Below are 16,982 nucleotides of genomic sequence, written 5' to 3'. Positions count from 1 at the left end.
GACCGAAACGTATCGTGTCACTATGTATCTGGTCATGCCATATCTTTTTTAAAATTCCTATCTGCTACTCCGCTCTTATTTGTCAAAAAAAACATTTGCACTATTATCAGCAATTTGTGCCTACTCTTCATCAAAATTCTGAATCCGCTCCTAATCATGTATAGACATGTATTAGTTAAGAAAAGTCCCAGAGTAAAAAAATAATCTGACTATCCAATAGTACTAAAAAATTCAAATATCCAAATTAATTCTAACCGGCCCAAACTCAATTCGGTATCTATTGAAATTAGAGTGATGCTTCTATGGACATAAGGACTTATTTGTAAAATAAACATATTTTTATTTTCAAAGTTCAAACAGTCGATCCGAACCGTTCATCTTGTTCTCCGTATTAATATGTGCTTGGAGACTAAATTTTACATTTTTCTGAATTTTTTTACTATTTATTAAGATGGGTACAAAAAATATCAAATTCAGACCATTGAATTTTGTACCCATCTTAATAAATATTAAAAAAATTCATAAAAATGTAAAATTTGGTCTCCAAGCACATATTAATACGGAGAACAAGATGAACGGTTCGGATCGACTGTTTAAACTTTGAAAATAAAAATATGTTCATTTTACAAATAGGTCCTTATGTCCATAGAAGCCTTTGCCTCGAAATTATAGGGGTCTTCTTTGAAATTTGTGCCTAGTTAAAAGAACGATCCGAATTTATCACTTGCAGTTTAGAGCATCTACATCCCTGAAACTCTTGGAGTTTCTAAATAACTGTTAACTAATTTTTAGAAACTTTATCTCTGAAAGTTTATAAACCCTCACATCCCTGAAACTCAAAATTAGAGTTTCTTAATTGCCACATCATCAAATAAATTACAAGAGAAAAGAATTTCAGCGAATTATTTGGCCACGTCAGAGTTTATAAACGGTTTCTTATTAAGAAACTTTGGAGCAAAGTTGCTAAATAAGAAACTCATCTGCATTCCTGAAACTGGTTTAGAAACTGCCACATCAGATTAGAAACTCTAAGAGTTTCAGAGATGTAGATGCTCTTAGATACCTAGGATGATACGGATTCAAGAAAACTAGCCGCCTCATGAGTTCAATTTCCTGCTGCCTGACCAATTCAACTATATATACAACTATCAGACTATCAGAGACATTTTCAGTTTGAACGTCTAAAATCGTGGAAACAGACTGGTCACGAAAAATAATAATTCAACAAAATTACTAATTAATAGCTTGAAAAGCTTAAAACTTTAAATTATCATATTTTCAAAATTAATAATTCTAACAAACCCTGACAGCAACATAACACATTGAATCATGAAGATGAAGATCCGCAAACATGTTTGACTTTAACGACTTGACTGGGCCCAATATATATTTGACTATCGAGGATCCACAAACCGTCAGATCACAATGACTAATATTTCATCAAAATTATTAATAGCTAATAAAATCTTGAAATATGAAAATAACATATTTTAAAATTAATAATTCTAACCATCCTTACAGCAACATAACACAACAGGACGTGCAGAAAAGGTTCACATCAATATATGCACCAAAAAAAAAAGAGAACTACAACAGTTTTGAAGTAAAAACTACCAAGGAAGAAGCTTATATTGAAACTTGTTGCTTAGACTTGCATCTTGATCACTTCTTGCAATTGGGCTTGTTCGGGTACCGGCAACAATCACGATTGAAGGGATCACATATGGTATTAGCTGCAGACAGCTGAGATGCGAACAGGATTAGCACGAAAGCAAGAAGGACGGCAGCTGCAAAACTTCTACTTCTCTGATTCATCTTGTTATTAAACAGTATGCTGATGCTGCCTGAAGAACTGAAATAACTCGGCTCAAAGAAATGCTAAGGCTGAGGTTTCTCGGATATATTTAATAAAAGTATCGTAGGGTATACCATATACGGACTAGCTAGGGAATAGGGACTGCCTTTTATAGCCAGAAAATTAGAAAAGTCGGGAGCCGTGTGTAAACTTTTAAAAGTCTTCCTTTTTTTTCTTTTTTTTTTTGTGGGTGGGGGGGGGGGGGGGGCATTGAAGTGTGTAAAAGTCATAAAGTAGGAAACTGCACTTTATTTTCCTGAGAGCAAGGAGATAAATGGAACAATTAATTTGAAGGCCTCGGGATGAATAGTCAATTCAAAATGAAATTTAGACAAGAGATGGACGATAATTTACTTATTAATTAACAGTAAGTACAGATAGAATTATATAGGAAAATATATATAGCTTGCATTGCATGCATATATATATATAGTTCGAGACAAGAAAAAGATAACTAGATTACACTCATACAAAGTATTAAGGCAAGTACAAACTGCTAAAGAGGCATATAATATAAATTTTTAAAGAGCTCTTATTAGTTTGACAACATCTTCATAAATTAAGCACCGCAAGGGGGATCATTCGCACCGCGGCAACAACCTGTTAACGGGTCGCAAACTATACCAGAATTTGCTCCTACTCTCAGAAACAACTGCGAAGCCAAAAGGAAGCACCCCAAAGCAATGAGGACTGCAACGACATCAATAAAATTCTTAATTTGGTGATTCATCTTGCAACGACACCCAATTGGGGAAATTTAGAGAATGACAGAATGATTTAATTAATGTGACTGTGGTCTTAGCAATGCGCATTGGTTTATATGTATGCTATTTATAGAGATAGTTAACTTAGATCCCAGGTAATCGTGTGTGGCTCATCTTCTCATTGATTTTCCTTTTGTGGAATAAATGTCACTAGATTAATTGAACCTAAACTTGTCGATATCTGCACTGGGTGTGGAAACATCATATTATTCCTTTACTCGTTGTTAGCTTGTTTCATTCTACTCTTTGGTTTTCCATCTTGAACTTTCCACCAAGTGCTCATATTCAAATTGTCAGTTGCGGTCAATTAACGGAACATTAAATTATGTTTGGATGGTCGAAAATTAATCAACGTTCTACGGCAGTCATAACTAAAACCAAAGAATAAGAAATTTACTCTTCATTAAGCCGGTCTACGATCGTGCGGGCCAGCCTAAGTTTAAGTCTGCCTAAGATGACATAAGCTTATAACTTTAAAATCGATCCAAGTTAAATTATTTATTTAGATATTTTAACTATTTTATTTATACGTCCTTCCCTGCTGCCAATAAAAAAATAATATTAATATTATCTCCCTGCTGCTTAATTTAGGCATCATTCTCTTTTCAGTCTCTTCAAGGATTAAGAAAATAGGTGAGGTTTTGTCCAAAGAACTTTTGAACAAAGTCTTATTCAAAGTCGGATCTAATTTGTTCAATTAGTGTAAAAAATTTACTTAGAATGTTTGAATTTACGAAACCATTTAAATTTATCAAATTTTAAATATGTTCACACAAATTTTAATGTACGTCGGACCGTCTAAATCTGATTTTGGATAAAATTAGTACAAAGTCCTTTGAACCAAATCAATTCCTAAGAAATAAAAGCCTAATAAAAGTCATGAATTTAAACATCTCGGCCTGATCATGTCCAACGCATACTTTGGAAAAAGCAAACACTTAGCATCGATCATTAGTTTGTTGTGCAAGGGTTGCTTGAATACCGGACCCCTAACTACCTATCGTTAAAGCAACCGCTCTCACAAGCAGGGGAGAATAGAAGATTAAACCAAAAGAATTACACACAGCAAAGAGCAGCAAGGAAAATTCTCGTCTTCCAGATTAATTTTGGCGAAAAGTAATTAACTTGCAAGAAGAAACTAAATGGGGTTTAGATAATTGCGTAAGAGATTTTTGACGAGATTGAAACATAACTTGTATCTATATATATACTTACTGCATGCATTGTTGTAAATTATCGAGTTATGGTCACTTAATTTTTATTCACAAGGAGTGCATAGACCTCCAAACAATGATAAATATATTATTGATGATTATACTATTATTGCACACAATAAAGATATTTAAGTTTCACAATTTTTAACTTATGCACCATCTCCATCCATCCGATTCTATTATCTTTTCTTATTTGTTATAATATGACTATATGAGGGACCATATTTCTCATATAATGTGTTTCTTTGTAGGAACTTTCATGCAGTTAATTGTATTTATTATATAAATTTTTAATTTTTAAAAATATTTTTTTTAATGTTTAAAATTTTATTTAATTGCATGACTTTTTTTTTAAATATTATAATTAAATTAAATTTATTTTAAATATATACTATTATTTTTAAAGTCAAAGTCAAGTATGAGAAACAATTTTAGTACAGGAAATTCCATTATTTTTCCATCGCTTTGGTCAAATTTTCAACTCCTCGCATGTTGAACTTTCAACCGGTTAATTATTTATTAAATCATTATATACATATGGACGATCTCGCAAATTGAGGAAATACGAATGACAGGTGGGCCTCCCATTCTCCGAAGCTCCAACTACAATGGATTTCTTGTATAAAGTTACAAACACAAACAACGATTGTATTTTTTACACTGACACGTTCTATACAGAAGCGGATTCAAAAATTTAGTCCGGTTAGGACATTAATTAGATTTAAACAGTTAACTGAGTTTAAATTCATTAACTAATTAGATACTAAATAAAAAATGATAAAAATAATTCAACCCATAATTTTGTATAATTTTAATTTTTACTAACAATTCCATGTATTATTACCATTTAATCAGAGCAACCGACCAACCGATTGCTTCCAAGATTAATTTGTATCGGTTCAAAAATTAACTCAATTTCAGAGAGTAACTACTGTCTAGTGAAATTATTTTCATTTAGTGTCAATGTCTTACAAAACTTTACTAATTCAAATTTGAAGGAATCATATCTTCTAACATGTTATCTTCAAGGTACAACTGTGTGAGGTGTCACTACTCGCTGGGGCTGGCGTCTGGCGCTAGTTTGGAATTAAATTAATTAACATATAAGGTTCTATTAATAAGTGATCCCTCTTTTATATTAAAATAATTAAAGCTTACAAACTTAACATATAAGCACGTTTTTTCTCTCAAAAAAAAAAACATATAAGCACGTCTCATAATATAAATCAGTTCGAATGATTTAAATTTAATTAACGATTAAATAAATTATGTAGATTAATTTTAACCATTTGAATTATTCGTTTAAAATCATTTTGATGAATTTTGTTCCACAAAACTCAAGTCAACGTTGCTCCCTCCCAAATTTCCTTCTCATCTTTGTATAACCAAAGTAGGTTGCACTGACCGAATCCTCATCGTCTGCATTAACTCAAAAGAGCATCTTTTGAGTTAATAGATATCAGTCATCCAATTATAAACGGAGCACATTCGGCCCACACTTAAAACATAGGGATCTTATATTTTAGTGCGGATCTAATTTTTACGAATCTCAAAGCTAATCAGACGGTCCAATACATTAACTCAAAAATTCCTTTTTGAGTTAATGCAGAGGATACGAATTCGCACTGACCAAAGAAAACTACAAAACAGCATGCTTATGTTTGCTGAAGAAATGAATCAATGAGGCGGTTCACAAAAAAAATACATGATGAGGAGGTTTCTGATTTCTAGCATATATCTCTCTCAGAAATGTATTGTAGGGGAAGGGAATAGGGAACTACTTATAGAGTTCAGATCCTCTGAAATTCAAATTTTGAGTTTAGATGTGGACCGTTCTATCAGGGATAATTCAGGTCAATCCGACCTGATTATATTGTACGGAGTCCTTTGATATTGGTACCAAAACAGATTTAACAGTCCGGATCGAAACTCAAAATTGGAGGTACTTAAGGTGGTGTATTTTTTTTTTTTTTATAGGCAGAAAAGTCAGGATCCGTGACTTGAAAAAGTCAATAGTAAGAAACTACACCTAGACCTTAGCTGACGGATGCACGTATTAATTTACGCTTCGGGTTATTTGTGCCGGAAAGTCTATTTTGGAAGTCTATTTTTTATTGTATGAATCAAGTAATAGTACGACTCAGTCGAAAGGTGATATCATTATAATAAGAGTGAGTCTATGGTACTATGCATATCATGGATTGGTCCGTAATACAGCTCAATATTTGATTTTTAAAAATTCTAACGGTCGATCCGAACCGTTCATCTAATTCTCCATGTTAATATGTGTTTGGAGACCAAATTTTACATTTTTTGAAACTTTTTTACTATTTTTTTAGATATTTAGAAAATCATTTGATCTGAAAATTCTGAACCAAATCGTAATATGCATAGTACCATAGACTCACTCATATAATAATACAAAGATAAAAGAAGAAAAGCAAAGCAAATTACTTGAGAATTTTACAAGTAATAGTACGTTCCTCGGTTCCTGTTTATATAACTTGCCTCTTTCTCTCGTTGTCATTGCCTCATTGGGCGAATCCAGGATTTTCGTACTGTGGATAAAAATATATCGAATCAGATTTAAATAACTAATGAAGTTTAAACCCATTAACGAATTCGTACTGTGAATATAAATATATTGAATCAGATTTAAATAACTAATGGAGTTTAAACCCGTTAACTAATTAGGTAATCGATAAAAAATAATAATACTCTAACTTATACTGTCCAATACTCTGACTTATAATTTCTGATTTTCTATCATATAATTATAATTACCAATCATAATTCAAAAAAATTATTTCAATTTTAATTCTAAATTTAACCTGAATTACAAATCATACATTCAGAGGGAGGCAAAAAAAATTTTCAAAGAAATAAAATCGATCAGAACATTCAGATCTCTACTAAAATTCGAAATCCAGGGAAAACAACTGCCCTCCTGAATGTACATGGGTCCACCCTTGGTTGTTAGTGAATCCCCACTTTTCATAATATATATTGTGTGTTTTTTTTTCTCTCTCAACACAATTTTACAATTTTTTTGACATGGACTCGTGATGTGAAAATTCCTAATTATTAAGAAGAGGTTATTAATTTCTCTTCGGTTCCTGTATATATATATATGTTGTTCCTGGGAAGTATATATTTATAAAATCTTTTGTAAGACATTTTGCGTGATATAGTTATTACAACCTTAGAAGGAATATTGTGTGCTTTGGAAGTTTTTTATTTTGATGGCTTCTTCGTTTGTTGATTTGCCTTTCTAATTATTTATACAATTATGCATCGATGTTTTTCTATTATGACGGTGAATAAATTAAATTAGATGAAGAAAATAAGACACTTATGTTCTTGCAATATGATTGCAATGAATGAGGTTACAACTAAATTGGTGTTGTTTTGTGTGACTAACTGGTGTTCTATGCATGAGTATTATCTTGTAGAATCAATTCCTTTTTTTCTTTGACAAGTTAACACTAACTAGATTTGAAATGTTGTCCAAATTAAATGCATCACAAAAATGCAGTAATATTTTTTTAAAATAGCGGAGATACACCAATTTCATATTAAAACCAAAAAGACTCTTGTAAAGGTATTCAAAATGAAGACCTAAAACAAGTGCCATAAGTTTTACATCTGTTAGTACAGCAAACTAAAAGCATTAATAGAACATCCACTTAAACAACGTTAGTATAAAGCTGGGAGAGATATCAACAAAAACATCCAAAACAAGTCAACTAAAGTATAAAGTCACTCCCTCGCTCCATGCAATAGAATCATCATCCTCATTGGCTAGTGCGTCTTCAAACATTGGACTATTGGAGTGGAGTGGTCTTCTAAACTTTGTACTCTGTTACGAATTAGTCACTCAAGTTTGATTTGTACTAATCAAGTCACTCAACTTTTCATTTGTCTCAAATTAGTCATTCAACAACTTTTTCATCTAAAATACTAACGGAATATTCTAATCATGTTAGTATTTTGGACGGAATATGCTCATTCCTTTAGAATTTTGGACGTAATGAGCATATTCCGTTAGTGTTTTGGACGGAATGAGTATATTCCGTTAACGTTTTGGATGAAAAAGTTATAGAGTGATCAATTTGGGACAAATTAAAAGTTGAGTAACTTGATTGGAACAAATCAAAATTAATTGACCAATTCGTGACAAAGTATAAAATTTAGTGATCTCCAACGAAATTTACTCTTTTTTAAATGATCAAGATTGTTAAAATAAAATAAAATAAATAGTAAGTGTCCCCTGTAGTATTAATTGAATTATAGCTTACAAACTTAATATAGATCAATTCAAATAATTTAAATTTATCGTTTAAATCAATTATGTAGATTAATTTTAACCATATGAATTAATCGTTGGAAATCATTTTGATTAATTTTGTTCAACAAAAAGTCAAGTCCACATTGCTCCCTTGTTTCCTTCTTATTTTTGTATAACCAAAGTAGATCGCACTTGACCAAAGAAAACAGGGGCCCTCGTGTCGTGGTCAATGCCGTCCCTGGCTCCCGGCTTTTAGTACACATTAATACCATGAAGAGAATGATCGAATCAATGTACAAAAAATATATATATTAAGTGCTGCAACAGTTCTATTTGAAGTAGAAACTAGAGAGGAGTTCTGAAGCAAGCAGAGACATTGCATCTTGATCAGTTATTCCTGCAAGACGGCTTGTTCGGATACTTGCAATAATCACGATTGAAGGGATCAAATGGTTCTAGGTCCAGACGACAGCTAGCTGATCAGATGCCAACAGGACTAGCACCAAAGCAAGGATTTCTGCAGCTGCAAATCTTCTACTAGGCGGAGGTTTCTCAGAAAATTATTGAAGGGGAAGGAAATTAGGGATTTACTAACAGCCACGGTAGCACCAAAGCAATTTTATGCAAGAAGGTCTGCAGCTGCAAATCTTCTACTAGGCGGAGGTTTCTCAGAAAATTATTGAAGGGGAAGGAAAATAGGGATTTACTAACAGCCACGGTACCATCCGTTAATTCCAGAAATAGGAAATTGGAAATATGGATTTCTCAGAAAAGTACCGGTACAGCCACGGTATCATTAATTCCAACAACTATGCATACATTACAACAATTGAACACATAAAAACTAGGGACTAGGGAACAGAAACATCAAAACATATCTAACAGAAAAAATTAAAGAGCAGTACAAGACTTCTATTTGAAATAGAAACTACTACTGATGTGGCGACTTGTTATGAAGTTTGCCGAGACTTGCATCTTCACTTTGTGCAACCGTCCTTGCCCTCGTTCCAGCAACATTTACGAATGGGATCACAAATTCTAGGAGGTTTTGCAGACAGCTGAGATGCTAACAGGAGAAGCACCAAAGCAAAGAGGATTGCAGTTGCCAAACTTCCCTGATTCATCTTGTTCAAAGTCATGCTAGCAGAAGAATTGTGAAATAACTCGGTTGGAAGAAGTGTTTGAGGGCTCAGATATCTCTCAGAAAAGCATTGCAGGGGAAGGGAATAGGGAACAACTTATATAGTCCGCATCCTCTGAAATTCTAGTTTTGACTTAGACGTGGACCGTTCTATCAGAATTACCTGACTATATTGTACGGAGTCCTTTAATATTCGTACCAAAACAGATTTGACGGTCCGGATCTAAACCCAAAATTGGAGTTACTTTAGGTGATGTGAATTCCTTTTATATAGGCAGAAAAGTCAGGATCGATCCGTGACTTGAAAATGTCAATAGTCGGAAAGTCGGAAACTACACCTTCTTCCTTATTAGCTGACGGATGCACGTATTAATTTACACTTCCAGTTCCGACAATTGAAAAAATTAGGGTGATTTGTCAGTGGACGATCTCGCTTTGAGGAGACTGAGTTTATTTTATTTGAGATTGTAAATAAATATAAAATTACTAAATTAGGAACTTTGTGTAAATATTTTTTTTTATTAATATATTTGTTAGCATTCTCTCCAACCATAAAAAAAAAAAATGTTATTTTTTTCTTTGCAATATAACATAACTTATTTCCGAAATCATTCAATAATTTACTCATGATCATAGTACTTCTCCGAAATAATTTATAGAGGAGCCTGGCTCCTCCTTGCCTCTTCCTCCCATTGTCATTGTTGTTAGTGAATCCCCACTTTTCATAATATAAATTGTGTTATTTTTCTATCTCAAAACAAAAGTTTAATTTGTCATGAATTTGTGATGTGAAAATATATTCCTGATTATTAATTAAGAAGTGGTTATTAATTTCTATTCGGTTCATGTATACATGTTGTTCCTGGGAAGTGTATATGTAGTCATAAAATCTTTTGTCAAGACATTTTAAGTGATATTGTTTCAGCCTTAGGATCATGTTTGATTGAGGTATAAACTATAGAATAAAGGATTTAGGTCTTACTTAAATCGTCAAACGTGATATAATTGAGTCACACTAAGATAGCAAAAGTTGATCTTTAAGTCAGCCTAAAACGTAAAAAGTTAAGCCACCTATCAAGATAGTTTAACGTTTAGTCCACATCTATGGCTTAATTAAGCTTGCAAATATTAAGTATAATATAATTCAAATATTTACAGATTGTCCAGCAAACTTGTTTTTATATGATTCTTGAATTGCAATAAATTTATATATTTGTCTAAATAAGAAATTCATCCCTGACTTCAATTTTGTAGAATGGAAAATTTTTATTGTTTAAGAAGAAATGTATATTTGAGTCGTTGAAGTTGCTATAAAATATGTTTTTTTTTTCAACTATCATAAGTACATAATTTGATTATGTATAAGATTATAAAATATAACATATAAATATATACATTAAATAAATCATGTACCTAATATCATAAAATATACAAAATTATCATTTCTAATCCCACCCATTTAAATTATCTGATTATAATATTAACTAAATGCCAATTTTAATCCCATCTATAATTCTTAATTGTTAAATATTGCTTTGATGTTATGCTATTATCTTTTCTTGATTTCATATAATAAAGTTATTATTTCATTACTGCATATTCAAACGTACGTTGTATTTTGACCTTGAATATATTGTCTACCAAAAGTCCAAAACAAAATAAATATAGTGTTTTTAATAAATAAGCGTAAAGAAAAGAAAAAAAAATTACAGATCCTTGGCAATAAAAGATTGTTAAAGGGTTTTTGAATGTTTCTTGTTTATGAGAATACTCTTTTTTTTTTTTTTCCTTTGATTCCATTTCATGTTTAATAAAGCTCTACGATCCCTAATTTCTTCTGTTTCGTTTTTCTCGTGGCCCGTGGGCATCTGTAAAATATCTCTGAATAAGCAATAATTAATGAGTGAGTCTATGGTACTATGCATATCACGGGTTGGTCCGTGCTACGGCTCAATATTCGAGTTTTCAAAATTCTAATGGTCGATCCGAACCATTCATCTTGTTCTCCATATTAATATGTGTTTGGAAACCAAATTTTACATATTTTGAATTTTTTTTACTATTTTTTTAGATATTTAGAAAATCACTTGATCTGAAAATTCTGGACCATCCAAAAACAGTGATTTTCAATAAATCTAAAAAAATTGTAAAAAAATTTCAAAAATTGTAAAATTTGGTCTTCAAACACATATTAATATGGAGAACAAGATGAACGGTTCAGATCGACCGTTAGAATTTTGAAAAGTCGAATATTGAGCCGTATTACGAGCCAAATCGTAATATGCATAGTACCATAGACTCACTCATAATTAATTATGATAAAAAAACAAAGAAAACCCCTACTGGTACTAGCAGAAAGCTTATTTTGCTTATTTCCACTCATGATTTTTTTTTTAAATGAGAGGTTATATTGATAATTATGGCTATTAATTATATAATTAGTATTATAAAATTGATATGGATAACTAATTGGCAACAAAAATAATTTCTACATATACTAAATGTGGTACATAAATAATATTTTCATTATTTATTTATTTTATATTTTAATAATTAATTTTTGTCGTAATAGTTGGTGTATTAATATGGCTATGCGAAAATTATTGGCGTAATTGTTGGCGTATTGTATATTTCATTTGCACTAAAAATAGAAGCTATTTTTCGTTACTGTTTTGTAATTTGTAAAATATTATTTGAAAATTCTGGAAATTAACTTTTAAGCCCTTGATAAGATTTCTTAATATCTGACAGATTTTATTAATAAATTGAACACTTGAAACATAAATACGAGATTAACACGTCATGATGCAGCCGCTGCCTTATTTTATTCAGAAAAAAAAAAGATTAACACCCAAATTTTTGAAAATCATGTTGAACGGTTTGATCGATTGTTAGAATTTTTAAAACAAAAATATTAATCTGTAGTATGAATCCATCCGTGCTATGCATGGTTCCATAGACTCACTCTTGTTAAAAGATAAAAAATTGTTAAGTAGCACCTCCTTCTATATTGAATTGATTAACTTTTACAACTTAACATATAAACACATCCCTCATAATATAAATTAATTTGAGTGATTTAAATTATCATTTGAATCAATTATAAAGATTAAATTTGACAATATAAATTGTCTAAATTAATTTGATGGGTTTTGTTCAACAAAAACTCAACTTACTGTTGCTCCCAATTTTCCGTTCCATATTTTCAATTTCTTATAAACAAAGTAGGTAGCACTGATCAAAGAAAACAGGAATTCGCAACTCTGAGATATCTCATATTTTGGGTGACTTTTTGAGAAATCTCAACAGTTGAAATACGTTCTACACGAATCTCAGAGTTCAAATAATACTGGCCCCTGCGCTATCCCCGAATAGACACCTGACACGTGGATCGCGCAAAACTTGAGATATCTCAGGATACGCACTCAGAAAACAGGGCCCCATCTGTGTCAATTTTGTCCCTGCCTTACTAGTAGTACGACGGTACAACTGTCGCGTAACTATCAACGAAAATTAAAAAGGTACGACCGTACAACTACAAGCAACATGTTCGACTTGAATAATTGAACGACTTAACCTAGCCCGATATATTTGAATATCCAAAATCCGCAAACAGGTCAAAATAACTAATAATTCGTCAAAATTATGAATAGCTGAAAAATCTTAAAACATAAAATTAACATATTTTAGAAGTTAATAATTCCAGCAATTCTTGCAGCAACATAACACAATAACAAGAACAAAAAGGATAAAATCAATGTATTGCGCTCTAATATAATTAAGAAAATTCCACCTTTTCTTGAGCAAACTGCTGCACATAATATTTTACACTTCCGAATTCCAATTTATTGTGCCCGAATTAATATAAGAAACTTTTTTTACATTTCTGCCTATTTTTTCTTTTGGTGCTTTTTTATGTTTCAAGAAAATATCTCGTGCGGGTTCTGAATTCGTATTCTCTACTACGCAAGATCTCGTTTTCATAGTTCTGATTGTTTGATTTCAAGTGAACAAATCAAATTGATTAGATTTTTTTTTTTTTTGAAGGTTAGACGATTAGATTTAAATTTAGAAAATCCTATGATGTATGAAATAGTAGTATTTTTATTTATTTATTTTAAATTAAAATGGGTGATATTACCATATTCCCGTCGGACCTTGAAATAATTAATACAAAAGATAAAAAAGGAATGCAAGCAAATTAATTTAAAAATTTATACAAAAATGTAATAATCAAAATTTAAGAAGAACATAATGAACGATATTTTTTTTTCTGAAATATCACATAACTTTTCTCTTAAATCATTCAATAATTAACTCATTAGAGTGGTTTTTTGAAATATCCCGTATCCGTACTATGCTCGCACTTGATCGTGTGGTGCCATGTTGTCATCTATCTACATCACCATCGCCTAGACAAGTATAGTCACAAGATTCGCAAATTAAATCCGAATAATTTGTTTTTCTGATGATGCCGAACCGAATGTCGAATTATTCGGTTTACCGAACTTTAATCAAATTAAATCCGAATAATTCACAAATTTTACAAACTTTTTATGAATTTTATGAATTATTTGCGAATTTTTTCTGAATTTTTCTCAGGACTTTTTTTCTTTTGCTCTCTTGCAGGACTGAAATCTCTAATCCGGATAATTCCTTGAATTATACTTAAATCATTTCCGAATCACAAATTTGTAATCTCACTGAACCGAATCCGAATAATTTGTCACTGTGCACTATGCTGACAAGTACATATATAGACACGACAGATAAATGAGTTAGGCTAATATGACATTGGTGTTATTTGAAACTAAATAACACCAAATCTTAAACCCTTAGATCTGCTTTAAGATTCGTACAAAATAAAGTGCTTGAACAGTAAAAGCGGATATTACGAATCTTAAAGCAGATCTAAGGGTTTAAGATTTGATGTTATTTAGTTTCAAATAACATCAATGTCATATTAGCCTAACTCCAGATAAATGCCGTGCGAAAGACCGTATTTTAGTGTAGTTGTCTTTCCCTAAAATGTGGGCCCGATATTTGAGAAGAGAAGCCGTATTTTTCAAATATCGCTTTTCATAACATGATTAGGAAACCCATGATTCAAAAAGAGATTAGAAGGACGCGCATTCAAAAATATACGGCTAATGACAGTGACAAAAATGCTCTCTTCGAGCGGATTTGGCAGTTTTTCCATGTCGGACTTTAATAAACAGAGCTATATGTATTATGAGAAGGAATCTAAGTTACAACAATTTTTGGATTACAACAAGTTACAACAAGCATTTTTTACATTTTTAAAGTTTAAATCGTCGATCCAAATCGTTAGATGTGATCTCTACAATAAAATGTGTTTGGAGACCAAATTTTACATTTTTTGAAATTTTTTTACTATTTATTAAGATGGGTACAAAATTAAATGGTATGAATTTGACTAGTTTTTTTATCCATCTTAATAAATAGTAAAAAAATTTAAAAAAAAAATTTGGTCTCCAAGCACATTTTATTGTAGATATCACATCTAACGGTTTGGATCGACGATTTAGACTTTAAAAATGTAAAAAATACTTGTTGTAACTCAAAAATTGTTGTAACTTGATCCCTCTTCATATATTATATACTTGTATTTTCGCTTAGATATGGAGTGTGAAAGTTGAAGAGATTCGACGGACATTAGATCAGATTCCATTGCACTCTCGATCTGGACTGTTCAATTCGCGTCGTGCGTCTGTTTAAATTTACAGGACAGGTTAAATCGTTCAAATGCCGTGTTAGTTAATTATATATTAATTTTGTATAACTTTTTAGCTCATTTATTATACAATCATGTGTAATTAAGTTAGAATTCAAAATTTGTTTAATTCACTTATTTTGTAACTTTTTTTTACCGCAGAAAAGTTGATGTAAATTGGATATAAACACACAAGTTATGATGTAAATTGAATAGCTAGGTTGGTTAAATTTATCTTTTAAAACAACTTGATGAATTTCAAAGTGGTTGTTGAAACTTGAAAGTAAGCCTAGCTACCTTTTCTGTCGCTTTGACTTCAGCTACTAAACCAGGTCGACTATATCTGACTATTAAAAACCCCACAAACAAATCATTGCTACAATATAGCACTAAATCAACGTAAAAGGTTGGTCGACCCAATACATTAATTCCTCAAATTATATATTAAATCAGAAATATAGAGTTACAAAAAATCATAAGAATGTATTTGCATGGAATTAATCAAGGGAGAAATAGACATATTTCATAGTCAAAATATAAATAGCTGAAGTATCTTAAGAAATAACATTAATATATCTTTAAAATTAATAATTCCTACCATTACAGCAATAAAACACATAAAAACAAGAGAATAGAAAAATCAAACAGATAAATAAAAAGTTAAAGAGCAGTGCAAGACTTCTATTTGAAGTAGTAGATTATCCTCTTATTTTGAAGCTTGCCGTGACTTTCATCTTCATCGGTTCCTACAAGACGGCTTGTTCGGGTACCGGCAACAATAGCGATTGAAGGGATCACAAATAATTCCAGCTGCAAACAGCTGAGATGCCAACATGAGTAGCACTAAAGCAACAAGGACGGCAGCTACAAAACTTCTACTTCCCTGATTCATCTTGTTGAACACCATACTGATGCTGTCTAAAGAAATGAAATGAGTAGGTTCAAAGAAATGCTTCAGGCTGAGGTTTCTTCGATTTATCTCAGAGAAGTACGCAGGGAAAGGAACTCGTGACCTTTTATCGGCAGAAAAGTCAGGACTCGTGACCTGAGAGTCAGAGTAGGAAACCACACCATCTTTTCCTGAGAAAACATTCACTTTTTACTTTTGTCTTTTTGTACGTTTTTGTTTCAAATAAATAAGTCCTGTGGGCCGAGTCCGCATCGTCTGCATTAACTCAAAAGAGCATATTTTGAGTTAATAGATATTGGCAGTCCGATTGTAAACGGAGCTTATCCGCCTCCGTCTAAAACATCAGGGGTCTTTAATATTAGTGCGGATTTAATTCGCACGAATCTTAAAGATGATCGGACGGTCCAGATGTATTAACTCAAAAGATTCCTTTTTGAGTTAATGCAGAGGATACGAATTCCTGGACCCCGAGTCCTTGTTAGCTATTTTAATTAAATCGCTTGTTTCGGCTCATTCCTACTATATAAGCTTAAACAGCCACTAAAACTTCAGTTGTTGTGGCCCATTCGTTCTATTTATCACCTCCTTGTTTGTTTTTTTCTTTCTGACGCTAGCTGATTTTGTTGGGCCACGATTTGTTTCAATGGTATGCACCGTATGGACTTTATTGAACAGATCAGATAGAGACTAGCATTCATTAGTTGTACTGCTTTTGTTTTTTATGGGGTGCTTCCGGAAGAATTTTATGTCCGAAAACTAAATTTTAAGAAATAAAATTACAAAAATTTGAAACGTATAAAAAAGTTTGAAAATTCAAGCGATTGATACTTTCACGAATTAATGTTCGTTTGTGGGAAACTTTGGTTATTTTGAAAGTAATATTACTCGGAATTTTCTTTTTAGAAAATATTTTTATGGTAGTAATAATGGTCATGTTAAAAATGGTAATTTTGATATAAAAAAAAAAAAATCAACTAACAGGCAACTCTGTCCCTTGGATTCATATCTAATGGATCAATTTTATTCTGGATGATCCGTCTTCCGAGAATTGTATTTCGGGAGTTCTTATATAGTGA

General features: G+C 31.6%; 1 long non-coding RNA gene across 1 annotated transcript; it reads right to left on the bottom strand.

Moving 5' to 3' along the window:
• Positions 1–1,261: 1,261 nt before the first annotated feature.
• On the bottom strand, positions 1,262–8,530 carry LOC144544418 (uncharacterized). The gene is made up of 2 exons (XR_013508223.1): positions 8,497–8,530; positions 1,262–1,650 (listed from the first exon to the last, which is right to left on the bottom strand). It is a non-coding gene; the product is annotated as an uncharacterized LOC144544418 (long non-coding RNA).
• Between the last annotated feature and the right edge of the window lie 8,452 nt (positions 8,531–16,982).

This window comes from Carex rostrata, chromosome 26 (assembly GCF_964058835.1).
Source record: "Carex rostrata chromosome 26, lpCarRost1.2, whole genome shotgun sequence".
NCBI classification, from domain to species: Eukaryota; Viridiplantae; Streptophyta; class Magnoliopsida; order Poales; family Cyperaceae; genus Carex; species Carex rostrata.
This window is presented reverse-complemented; position numbering and strand designations above follow the sequence as displayed.